This window comes from Notolabrus celidotus, chromosome 17, assembly GCF_009762535.1.
Source record: "Notolabrus celidotus isolate fNotCel1 chromosome 17, fNotCel1.pri, whole genome shotgun sequence".
Lineage (NCBI taxonomy): Eukaryota > Metazoa > Chordata > Actinopteri > Labriformes > Labridae > Notolabrus > Notolabrus celidotus.
Genome location: NC_048288.1, coordinates 24145580 through 24159118, shown reverse-complemented (window position 1 = coordinate 24159118; position 13539 = coordinate 24145580). Strand labels below are relative to the sequence as shown.

At 39.9% G+C, this 13539-nt stretch overlaps 1 protein-coding gene across 1 annotated transcript in view; it reads right to left on the bottom strand.

Annotated features, from left to right (window-relative positions):
• cdh19 (cadherin 19, type 2) overlaps positions 1-13539 on the bottom strand; it is a 291932-nt gene that overhangs the window by 216955 nt on the left and 61438 nt on the right. The window contains exon 5 of the mRNA XM_034706572.1: positions 3026-3134. The gene's annotated coding sequence lies outside the window, so the exon portion shown is untranslated. The remainder of the gene's footprint in view (positions 1-3025; positions 3135-13539) is intronic.

The window sequence follows — 13539 nt, the reverse complement described above, 5'->3', positions numbered from 1 at the left end:
TGGGAAAAGGTTCACAACTCTGTGAGAGACTGCGTGAGCAAACAGTTTCAGAATAATGTTCCACAGCATAAAATACTAAAGAATTTAGGTTTTCATCAAAGATTATGACAATCTGGAGAAATCTCCTTATACAACGGGACATGACTGGATTTCTGGACAGCACTGCATTAAAACAGACCTGACTCTGTCGTAGAAATTACTGCATGGACTTAAAATCACTCCCAAACACCATTGCCTGTGAAACAGTTTGTTGCTGCATGAAACAAATGGAGGTAAAAGTGTACCATGCAAAAAGGAAAGTACATATAAATATAAGCCAGAAATACTGGCAAGTTTTCGACCTGAGCTCATTCAAGATGGACTGAGGTGAAGTGGAAAACTGTCCTGTGATCCGCAGAATCAAAATTTCACATTCTTTTTGGAAATCATGGATGTTGTCCATTCTCAAGAGGAGAGGGAACACCCGGCTTGTTATCAACAGAAAATTCACAGCCAGCATCCCTGGTGGTATTGGGATGCATAAGTGTCCATGACATGGGTGGCTTGCACATCTGGGAGGGCACCATTAATGCTGAACAATATTTACAGGTTCATGGAGCAGCATATGCTGCAATCCAGATGATGCATTTTTTAAGGAAGACCCTGCATATTTCAACAAGACAATGCCAAACCACATTCAGGGCGATGTTAAAAGAAGAGGTGACACAACACAGTGGTGAAAATGCTCCTGTCCCAACCTTTTTTTGTATTGTGGTCATGTGACTTTATGCCAATATTTAAAATTAGATGTAAAATAATTTCATCAACATCTTTTTCTTAAAAAAAAAATTGAAAATGTTTTAAACTTGTTCTGGTTGAACAATGATGAATCATATTTTCACAACTTTAATAATCAGACATTGAATGTTTGTATCCTGGAGAATACCTTACCATTAAGATACAGATATATAACAAAGGTAATCACTCACAGATAGGTTTGTGTTTTATCGTTTATACTCTGTAGATAATTGATAAAATGAAAGTGTAAACTATTAATGACACTATTTCACTCCAATATGTGTAACATTGATAAATTCAGTTATGTATGATTTTAGGTAAAAAGGGTAAGGTGAAGTTTGTTGTTTAGCAACCTGATGGTTCACCTAATTCTGACCCTGCAAACAGGATGGTGTTCTGTATGGAAATGTTCAGAACATTTTGTCACTTTGAATATTACATTTTTTTTTCAGCTTTCAAATCATAATTGAATGACCAATGTTACTTTTTCCCTATTTTTTATGGGAAAAAAAGTAGCCAATGAGTTATCCTATCTCTCTTATTAAAAGGCATAAAAAGTCCTAAAATAAACAACAACAAAAAAATGGTGCATACTGTTAAAGGAAAGGGTAATACAATAAATAGGCAATGTGTTTTTGAGGATACAGAGTATAATCTGGAAGATAAAGGTCATATTTTGGGGACAAAAAACAACAACTTGAAATTGTGTTATTATAGCCTAGATACCTGACAACAAAAGCAATTCCTTCATTTTCCCAAATATTTACATGTGCATATTTAAAGGTTAAAGAAAGTTAACTGCAGGACCTAAAATTCAACCTGTGAAAGGAGTTGTGTTATAATACATCTGGTGTCATTAATGTCTCCTGTTATATAAAAGAAAATTAATTTACAACCAATTAAATCATCAGTGTGGAGTGACAATCTTCTGAGAGTATCTATAAAGCTACCAGCACGGAGGCTGTGAATTTTCTGTCAAACCCTGTCAAAGAGTGAGAGCCAGGTAGAAACTTTTTATGCTCTCCTGAATGAAAACTTCTAAAAGAGGGGTGTAGGCAAACCTGAGGACACATTTTTCCATCAATCAGGGGGTGGAAATGTGGCAGGGTGGATGTCATATGTCAAGCCAGTGATGCTCCACTGTCCAGGAAAAGTGGAGGAGATGCTGCGTCCAAAGACGGCAGCTCAACCTTGTTCTTGACACGGCAGAGTGGCTCAGCAAACCAATGCCATAGCACTTGCCCATCTCTCCAGATCCTCTCATCCCTCGTCACAATCAATCCACGGCAGACCAACCGTAATCCTATTTGTTCAAATAAATAATGAAATAGCTGCAGCCTCACACGGAGGCACACAGAGGGTGGTAATTGCTGCGTTTCAGGCTGGATCAGATGGGCTCTGTGGGAGCCTGGCTCGCCTCCACTGTGACCTTGTGTGTGTGTTTGTAATTTTCCACAAGCTTAGAGGATACGAAGCGAGCGGGGGCCCACAGCAAGTGCACGGGAATCCCAGCACCTGGGGAGTGAGCCAAGGCCAGCCGAGTGAATGGAGCCTTTCCCACGACAAAAAAAACCCTACAGACTCTGAGGAGGGGAAGATGACATGACAGCCATTAGGCAAGTGCAAGGCTGTAGAGCGAGTGTTATGTCCTTTTGCTGTGCTCCGATGCACTGTAATATGTCTTGTTCAATTTGTTTACGTGAGATGCCTCAGTGCCTTACAAGGACTTCTGTGGAGGGGAAAAAAACCTCCAAAGCTCTATCCTCCAATTGAACTTGGGCTTCACTCTCCTGCAGATTAACCTGTAATACCAGACCTTCGAGTTTTAAAATTAATGTTTATCCCATCCTGCCAGGCTGTGTTCACACTCATAATCCCATTATCCCTAACAAAATATTTCATTATCTGGAATACTTCCAATGTCGTCCTGACCAGTCAAGCTCTGGGTCACGCTTCACACATTGCAGCAGCAACAGCAGCAGCAGCAGCAGCAATCTGTGCTGTTTGGCATTGGCCGCGACATCTATTTGCAAGGTGACATATTGCACAGAGGTAAGTTTTCCCAGTTGGTCCAAATGGCCAGTCATTGGGTAAAGTTATGGCCCGTTGTTGTCAGTAAGGTGTGATTGCACTGACTCTTATGGGCCATCTCTCTATATTGTTCAGATGTTAAGTAGAGTCAGGGAAAGGTCGAGCCTCCAAAATGTATCTAGAGAATGAATATGACGGATATATAGCCATAGCTTACCTCAATGGACACTTCAGCCTTCCAGTCCTTTAAAATGAGATGTCTGCAGATGAATGAGGGCGCTGTAAGGTGCGGGGTGTCCAGATGTTTACCGTACATGTCCACAGTGCTGTAAAGCAAGCAACAACACTTGTGAGATTTAGCATTTAAAACTAGAATCTTAGTGTAATCATCCAATATTTAAATAAACTTTTGCCTCCAAGGAATGCCTTGAAATGTTTGATACATAGCGAAATATTGGACAAGATGATTGATACTATTTTGAGGTTTACTGGGTAAAACTCAAGCTTAAGATAACAGCCAGTTTACCCTAGCCATAGGTTACCCTAGCATGAGTTCAACTCAAGGAAAAAGCCGACCAGGGTCTCTAGATTGCAACTTATGACATACAAAATATATAATGCACATTCCATTTCTTCATATTCCTCTAAACCACAGTCTAAAACACACTTTGTTTTTTAACTAGAATGATGTGTAAGAATATTTGTTAGCTAAGAGCAACTTGGAGTTCTGTCATTAGGAAACAAGTGAGTAAGGCAATTCAGGCTTGATGATTTTAGTCATTTTTTGGGTGGATTAATTATGAAAACAGAAAGTAGCTGAGTCTAAGATATTTTTGTTAACAGACTACATTAACTTTTTGTAATTATTACCACTAGGCTAATGGTTCCCCCAGCTAACCTAACCAGCTGCTGGTGCTGGCCCAGGTTTACCTTAAAGCTCCTCTGTGTAGTTCTTGGCTGGGTATGAAACAGAGTGAAAAGAACAGTGCTGCCTCAGTATGACCTACAAAAGCAAACAAGACCATCAGCAACAAGATTGGCTATTTCTTTTAAGTTGTTGTTTAGGTCTGTAGCCACTGCAGGGGGTCCGTGTCAGACCAGAAGATCGACAGTATTCTGCATAGAAAGCCTTTTTTAACTAATTAATATATAATGATAATAATAATTACAATTACAATATAATTAATATTTCATGGTCACTGATATGTTTGACTGTTAAAATGAACAGAATGAGATTTATTTTTCAGAAAACACTATTTACACACAAACAGAACAAGATCAGCAAAGATATGACTTGTCCACAGGGGGCGCTAAAATCAACACAAACAGAAAGTTCCTCACAGGAGCTTTAAGCCTCAGCAAGAACACCTGTAGCATCATTTCTGGATTATCAATGTAGTTATAAGCCAATGTGTTGTTTTCAGTCTTGATGTTACCTCACATCTGAAACACCAAATTTGATTTGAGTTGATGTTCATGAAGTGTCAATAATGGTAAATTGTATAAAGTACTTTCATTATGAAGAGTGTCATTTGCTTACACATTCAGCAGTTTAAGTATACAGTGGTCAGTCATTAAATGATAAAAAAATAAAAACCTTCAAAATAAAGTCATTAAAGGTGACATATCACACTTTTTTCATCAATATATATTGGTCTAAGAGGTCCCCAAAACAAGTCTTTAAAGTTTATGCTCAAAAAAACACTTTGAAATCAGATTTTGGCATGCCTGAAAAACCCTCTCCTTCAGTCCTCCTCAGAACACTCTGTTTTCTCTCTGACCATGCCCCCTCAGGAAGTGGATGTGCCCTCGGCTCTCCGGCACGTTGATCGAATGTTTACATGTTGGCTGAATATACATGGCTGCTCAGAGACCACGTTACTTCAACCCTCTGAATCTGATCCAGAATCTGATCCTGATGGAGAGGCGCCTGCAGCAGGACCTTTCTGAATGATTGGTCACAGATTTAGTGTTTCTTGTTGTTTTATTTATCAGTATGTAGACGTGTGTCTTGGTACACAGCTACGAACATGTAGCCATGTGGCTATGCTAACTAGCGCTAGCACTTATCCATGATAAATAAAAATCATCCACTAGATCTTCAAATCTGCAGGCCTGGGGAGTAAAATCTACCTCTACCAGAAAGGCAGCAGGACCTTTCTGAAGGATTGGTCACAGATTTAGTGTTTCTTGTTGTTTTATTTGTCAGTGTGTCGACTTGTGTCTTGGTACACAGCTACAGCTACAGCTACAGTTACGAACATGTAGCTATGTGGCTATTCTAATTAGCGCTAGCACTTTTCCATGACAAATAAAAATCATCCACTAGATCTTCAAATCTGCAGACGTGGGGAGTCAAACCGACCTTTGTATTTATTAAGACAACTAGCATGCCTCCCTCCTAAGCTCCTTGTTAGCACACGTGTGCAGGGAATGAAAAACGGGGGAGTGATTCAGTATTATTTTATACAGTCTAAGGGCTGAATAAGCTCTGAGCTCTGACTCCGTGACAGACCGGATATTGTTGTTACGTAACAAAAACACAGAAGTCTGAAACGGCTCGTTTCACACACATTTATAGAAAGGTGTAGAAATCAGAACAGGGGCAGAATGGATTTTTTTCATTCTCGGGGGGTTCGTAGACATGCCAGGGACACATATTGCACTGCACACTCCATTTTGCATGATATGTCACCTTTAAATGACTTTGGTATTATTTACTACAAATATTAAAGTCGTATTTGATAGATGTGTATTTAGCTAAACTTAGTTGGTTTATGTAATGGTTTCAATGTAATTATTGTTTCAATAGTCTGATCCTAGATGTAGTGATTATTTCCCAGAGTAGAATTAGACTTTAAAACCCTAGTTTAATCTACTTTTATTAATTGAAGTAATGTTGTTTATAACATATTAAAAATAGACAATTTAAATCACAAATACCAGCGAAATGGAGGCAGGGAAATTGGTGCAGGGAAGGGTGATAAGAGAAATAATGTGAAAACAAAGCACAAAGGGTGGTTATTAAAGTTCTAAAAGATTTAGATACATTCTTTCTCCTTCTTAATTGAGTGTTTTTTTCATTACAAATAGAAACAGCTCTAGTTAGAGAATAAGGCTTCCAGTTCACTTGGTAATTCACAGAGTAGGAAAAAGATCGTCCAACACCCTGAGAAAAAAAAACTATTAAATTCAAAAAAGTTGAAATAACTGATCAAGCAGAGTTATATATTTGATAATTCAATCAGGTGTCACATTGGGTCAGACCTTTGCAATTCTAAACCACCATGAATCAGCCATTCAACAGCATGAGCTGCCAATCAAACATCTACAAAAACGCACATTTCATTCAGATGAAGGTTGAATGAGTTCAGCACTGCTGCTGCCATTTTTCAGAACAAAGCCCTGGGATCTGGCTCATAGCTGGAGACACCAAAGGTCGGTCAGCCATACTAAACAAACAGGAGTCAGAAATGTGAGAACACAAGGCCGATTATTGTTTTTATCCCAGACAGCGGTTGTCATAGAGATTAGAGCTCCTCTGTTTTGTGACTCACAGTCTGGCTCTTTTACTTTGGAGGTATTTGAAGAGTTCCTGGTTGAAAGAGAAAGGTGGCTGAGGGCATAACCCTGATATATAATGCTAAGAGATGTAGCCTTGAGAGCCCCTGTGTAAGGTGAATCTTTGCCACCTTTTTTAGGAGAACATTTGTGGGAGAAATAATTTCTAGAAATTGCTTGTTGTGATGTATTTGCCAGGGGCACAGTGCTCCTGCGAGACCATGTTACCGAGCAGCAATTTTGTGTCATGGTTTTATTAGATTTCTAATTCCATCGTTCAGCCAGGAAAGTGCTGTGCAATTTGGAGATAAAAGAAAGGCTTGGCCAAGGATAAAACTGCAATTTTGGTTCTGTTAAGGCCACTCTTTTAGCTGCTGACTTGAAAATCAATAAGAAACCAGCAGTACGATTCGTCTTGTCACAAAGAATAGTCTTGGCTCAACAATCCAAGCATTCTCCGATCCCTGCAGATTCAAACCTGTAATCTTTGATTCATCGCTGCCTTTTACTTCTCATTCCTTGTCAAAGCTTGGCTTTCCGATATCATCCATCATTCATTGCTTCACCAATGTCTCCTTGGTATTCTCAGGCCTCAGACCTCAGCCAACCCCACATCCAGAATAGCAAAGCTCAATGCAAATCCATGTGATGGACAGAGAAGCAAATGTAACCTGTCAAGTAGAAGAATGCTGGTTAAAGCTCAAGATTTGTTCCTGCAATATTGTCTAAAATTGTGTCCTGCTCAAGAAACAGAACATTGCTCGACTATTAAGGTTGTTTGGCGCCTGCTACAAGTGATTGTTGTCCAAAAAGAAGTTGTCTTTAAATAGCAGTGTGAGAAATTTCATCCAGTGTCATCATCCCGGGCCATTAGTGAGGCTATTTGATCAGTGCTGAAGTACAGCGCAGACATGGATGCCAGCCAAACTGCAAATCACAGTCACACCACTGAATGGATGAAAGAGATGTGCAGACACATGTTCAACAAAGTGTCCAAGGCTAAACCACAGCTCTGTGGCTTAGAAAGGACTCTGTGTGGTTTATTTAACCATGCAGTGCTCGGAGAAGTTCATGGTTCAGTGACTGGCAATGACCTGAGAGCTGCCGAGCCGGCTGAATGTGCAGAGCTGTGTGCACTCTGCAGGGCAGGAGATAAGCATCCAGACTCTATTCTGTTGTCAGGAAGTGGTGAGAAGGGAAGAAAAGTTGGCCAGTAATGTTTGGATTGGACGCTTTGTGATCACGGCACGTTTCCATTCAAACCCCCTCAAGCTTTATTGACCACTGTGAACAAAATTCCAGTCATGTGTTCACCATATCTATACTGTAGCCATTTTATTTGATGTCACAACCAAGGAGGGAGGCTGTGATGCTTTAATAATGTGTTTCAGGATACAAGTTCTAACTTCACCACTTCTTAAAAGAATACAAAAAAATCTGGGGTGATATTCAACGGTTTATTTGAAGCTAAAATGACGTGTTTGATACCTCATTAGCTACAGTTGGACAACAGCTAGCTTTAGCCCTTGTGTGTCACAACATGTTTATTATCATGATTTTCATTAACAAAATGAACCAGGGTTAAAGCAGAATATCTGATAACTCATAACCAATTGATTTGCTCTGATAAGGGCTTAAAGGTACAGTGTTTAAATATGGGAATATTGGGCAATCAGACTCTAGAGTGCAACGCTCCCCTGCTCACCCCTCCCATCTGTTAAGCGACGGTGGCCTTTTAGGACAAGAAGTCCCTGTGATGCATGAAAAGCATCATCCACCATTAACCATCAAAAAACATTTTAACCATTAAAAACTAAAACATTTATCGGTATAAGTTATGTTGTGCACAACAACTGTTCTCTTCCTCTTCATCTCCCAACCAGTGGATTAAACATGGACATCCACGAAGTACATAGACTCGTATGTTACAAGTTTGTCTGTTCTATGCTATGGAAAAAAAGGGAGCTGCTTCAATATAGATATAAAAGGGTCAGTCTAATTAAAAAAAAATAGATATTTTTTTATATTCAGGTGCAGGGGTGTCGTCAGGCTGTTTGAGGGGCAGGGGCAGAACTTTTTTTTTTAAAGGGCACCTGCATTGAAAGGCATTGCAAGTATTACACTGAGACACAAACCTTGTATAAAAAACAAACAGAGATATAATCAAGTAACATTACAAATAGGGCACTTTGTCACGTTGGGCATTGAAAGGCATCCAGAGGGCACTTTGTTTACATTTTATCCACTGCAAGAGTCCCTACTAGCACATTTTTCATATGATTCCCACTGCAATAGCAGCAGAGGAAGCATTTAATTATGTTTTATCTACTAAAAAGGCATTTAAGAGGGCACATTATGTTAGATATGAGGTTACTAGGGGTATCTCACCCCCTCTCCCCCCTCTGAGTACACCACTATTCAGTGTTTATAAGTTAGTTAAAGCTGCTGTGAGGAACTTTTGTTTTGTATCGATTCTGGCGCCCCCTTGTGGACAAAGTCCACACTCTTATCTCTTGTCCTATACATGCAAAAGTAGTGTTTTCAACAAAAACCTTGTCCTGTTGTCTTTTAACAGTCAACTTTATCAGGCAATGTGATTATTTTTCATGGAACATTAAAATAAAGGCTGTTTCTGAAGCGAGATGTCCATCATCTGGTCTGGCTCCTACCCCCTCAGGACGGTTTCAGACATTAAAAATGACAACAGAGAAGGTATCAGTGTTGTTGCTGATGGTCTTGTTGCTATTTAAGGTCATAAAGAGGCATCAGTATCATTTTCAGCCTGTTTCTCAGCCAGTTCAAAACTCCTCACAGGGCCTTTAAATCATACCTATGAACATTTTATTCCCTTTATACCAAATGCCACTAAATGCTACACTGTACCTTTAAGCAAAGCATCTGTTTTCCAACTAATGTGTGCTAGAAACCTGGGGTTAAATGTCAGGGTTAAAACCATTGACTGTACAATTAATGGACTTAGTATCCGACATCACCCATCTGTTCCTGAAGCGCTGTTTTGAAGCTAATTGTGGTGGGAGCCATATTGGAAATGCTGAACTCAACCTAACTTCTGTTGAGCTAGTGTGAGGTAGGCGGGCTTTGAGCCTCCTCGCCAACAGCTACAGTGTCCCCGCTTGTCAAGCAAGCAAGTCAGTCGTGCCTCTCATTATGGAAAACTTGTAAATCTTAATATCTTTGAAACTGAAAAAATTAACCCCCCGTACAGTGTGTGCCGATAGAGAAATTCAGATTTAACACATTTTTTTGTACCAGGCTGTAAACATGTTTATTTCTGCTGTAAAGATCGGCTTCTTTTAATTTGTGTGTATGTGGTTTCCGGTACTTCCTGAGCCAGCCTCAAGTGGACAATCGAGAAACTGCAGTTTTTAACACTTCCGCATTGGCTTCAATTCTTGTGGCCAGAGGTTGCCTCTCGGTTATAACTAGTGTTAGAAATTCATGCCTCTTTTATGGTATCATGACACTGAAAAAACGCTATTGTTAGCATTCAACTTTCTTAACCAACAGCAGTATAAGTTAAGGAGCAGCTGAATACTGCTGGTAGCTGTTCTCTCATTGGTTGACAAATATGTTGTTTTACCTTCAGATATGTCTAGACTTCCCCTTTGGAGTAGTATTATTACTGTTGTTCCAGTCGCTGATCAATTGAGAGGTGGTAAGGAAAGAACAGTTTGTCATATCATCACTATGTAAACAGCTTGAAACCTGGCACAATAAATCTGTTTTAAGCTTCACACCCTGACTTCACTTGACATCAGAGGAGAATATGGTCAATATTCACTCCTGCGCATGCAAGAACTGTATCATTTGCATTTTGTGTAAGCTAAGGTTTGCGCCAGGAGACGTATTGTTCTATCTCAAGCATCCCCAAAGCTGCTACACAGAAACTCGTCTCCAGACTGTTGTCAATCCAGCTGAGCTCTGTGAGCGCCCGCTGAGAGTCGCGCTCATTTCAATATTTATTGAAATGTTATCAAAACCACTCAGGGCGACTCCCGGCAATCAATGCTGTTTAGGCTCAGTGCTACCGAGGCTGGTCTCCTCGCTCTCGCTGTTATTGTTTGCCTTCATGCCATTCACCCTCATCCCTCTGAAGAGACGACGGGGGAGTCACACCTCCATAGTTCTGGCCCCAGAGGAAGGGATCAGCGTAGATTGGATACTGACTGACTACAATGTGTTTTAATTGACTGAGGGTGTAGTTTGGTCATGAGAGAGCAATGTAGGAGCATGCCAAAGGGCAGAGAACACTAATGTTGCACAGAAGGCTTGCCCTGCAGGGCTCCTTTATATTTCCAACAATCATTTGCCAGTATCAACTATGTATTTCCATACCAGCAGCAATGTGAATGATCACTGTTCCTGCTAAAGCATGCAACCTCCTGACGGGTACTAACAAACTGCAACACTGATAGCAGTAAAGAGATACAGGAGATAATAAATGATGAATGAAACTGGTAATCCCCTGAGTGACTGTATACATGGGAGGAGGATAAAAAAGAGCACTTAGTCCCTGTGTTGCAGCGTCAGCACAAAGATGCAGATAGAAGTTTGTCGCTTCATGTTCTCGGCAGCCAAAATATCCACGTCTCTCGCTGCACTTGTAAAGGGCAAGACGAAAGAATGGACTTTCCTTTTGGGCTTAAGTGGTCAGAGAGGGGCTGAATGAAAGAATCATGAGATAAACAACAAGCACACTCCAACCTGTAGTCCACCACACCAGCAAGGTCGCGTCATCTGCGCATCATCAGAGGACGTATGAAGTTTGAATCGATGATGACGTTTGTGGTTACATTTTTAGAATTCGCTCATATCTCTTTGTAACACACTCACATACACCCACTGAGTTGCTAAACATGTATTTATTCATAGAGAATCAATATCCAAGTTGCTGGTAAAAAAGAGCAAAATAGATATTTTTCATCAGGAAGTAAAAATAAAGAAATGCTCTCTGGTGCAACTTGTATAACCTTTTCATTTTGAGGTCACAGTATTCTATGATAGATTTATTGTGCAAGTAAATCCACCTCCTGAAGCAAGCTTGGAGTAGCTTTGGAGCTAACGTGCATTCACATCATCACACAAGTTTGCTTATTTCTGAAGAACATTTTCTTAAAGCTCCTGTGAGGAGTTTTTACCTTGTTATAAAACAGTCTAAAAACTCATGTTGATGCCTCTTTATGATCTACAAAATCAAACAAGACCAACACGAAGAGGACTGATTGTTTCTGTACAGTCATTTTTAGAGTCTAAAACAGTTTCTGCAGGGTAGGTGTCACACAAAGCAATTAACATCACACACCTTTCACATTTTGTCTGGCAAAGATGTGAAAGTGACACATGTGGCTTCTGGAAAAAACAGGGTGAGATCCTGTATTTGTTAACAACACTACTTTACATGTTCAGGAGAAGATAAGCAAAACAATTAGAGGTACTGTTGGCCCACAGGGGACGCTCTTGTTCATGCCCCGTTTTTTTTAAATGAACGAGTTATTGGAATGCCTACCTGAAATCAACAGCTGCAAAGTCTTCAGGTTGACAAGCTAATAACAAAACCATCTATGTTACTTAGATACACTAGTTTCTCCCAATGTTTTAAAAACAAAGCAAAATAAAACTGGATTAAACTGAACAACCGGGGCATGTTTACTTCCTTGTGTGGCCTTGAGGTGCTAATGGGATTTTACTATAGCGGTGTGTCGTTGATTCAGAAAAACAGAGCAATTTTTTTATTTACAAAAACTTTTATAATTCTGAGATAGATAACTCATTAATTCAGAAAAACAGAGCCGTTTTTTTTCTCATGTGAATTCAATACACTTCAAAACCTACAATTTCAGTGAGAAAATATCAAAACAATCCACATTTGTGTGGACAAGGCCTGAGAATTTACCCATGGTTTCCTCTAAGGATGAAAATTGTACGACCCGGTTTGGCTTGTAACACTTTCAGGTTCAGTCATGATTGATTCCACCATCTGTGGTTTTCTCTGTCACAAGTGTGACTCAATCAATGACAGAACCCCCTTAAGGCAACTACTCTGTCAATGGTAGCACAGAGGAGCAGGTGACAAGTGTTATAGATGTCTACTGAAGGGTCTAAAAAACTTGTGTTATTTTGGGGAAAAAAAGCAAGTCTATTATTTGTTGGTTTCTGATCAACACTTCACCCAGTTCAAGTAGTTTTTCCACTCAGCAGCAGAAAACAATGGTGCTGTGGAGGTAGAGATGTGCTGCATGTGGCCTGCGTCTTTACATCAACACCTCACTGGAGGTGCAAGGTAACACAAGCAGCCTGAACTTCACCCAAACTTTATCAGAGTCAGGATGAGCCGATGTGAGAGCGCAGTATTCAGGGAAAATTCACTGTAGGTCAAAGAACAAGGGTGATGATGTTTGTATCATGTGACTGGTGCATAGGTTTGCAAAGGGGTGGAAAATTTCCAGTAAATTCTTGGATAGCTGGGGAATTTGGGAAATATTCTAAATTGGAAACTTCCCATGGGAATTATGGGAATTAATGGGAGTTGAGAGTAATTTAATGGAAAGGTATCATATCCAAGCATAAATATTTGTTTTGTTATAAGCAGACATCCATCCAACATAATCTGAATAAAACATATTTATTTGTAGTAGAACTGTATCAAGTGTTCAATATTTTATTGAACAATCAATTCTTTAATTGAAGAACAAAAACATTAATGTTTAGTTAAATATTACTCAGCTTGGTCTCTACCTGCAGCAGGTGTACTTTATGAACCAGCTCTCCTCACCTCCATGCATCTGTCTCATCTTCATTGAGGATTTTTACCCCCGGTGTGTGTTAGTGACAAAGACACAACCGGGGGGCGTCTGTTTACTATTTGATGTTTGACGTTGTTGCCGTGGTTACCGTAAAAAGCTCTGCGTCTACAGCTTGATTTAATCCAGTTTGGTGAAACATCAGACACATTCAGTAAGTTTTGATCAACTCCTTGTCATCAAAGATGCAGATTAATTTCAGAGTGCCGTGAACTGACTGTGCATCAGTCGCTGCGAGGTGCATTCAGGGACCGTCGTAAATGTGCAATACAGTCCTTTCATGGCATTTTTCTGTGAATCAAGAGAATCAAAGTACAGTCAGTGGCCACATCAAGAATGTTTTCTAAAA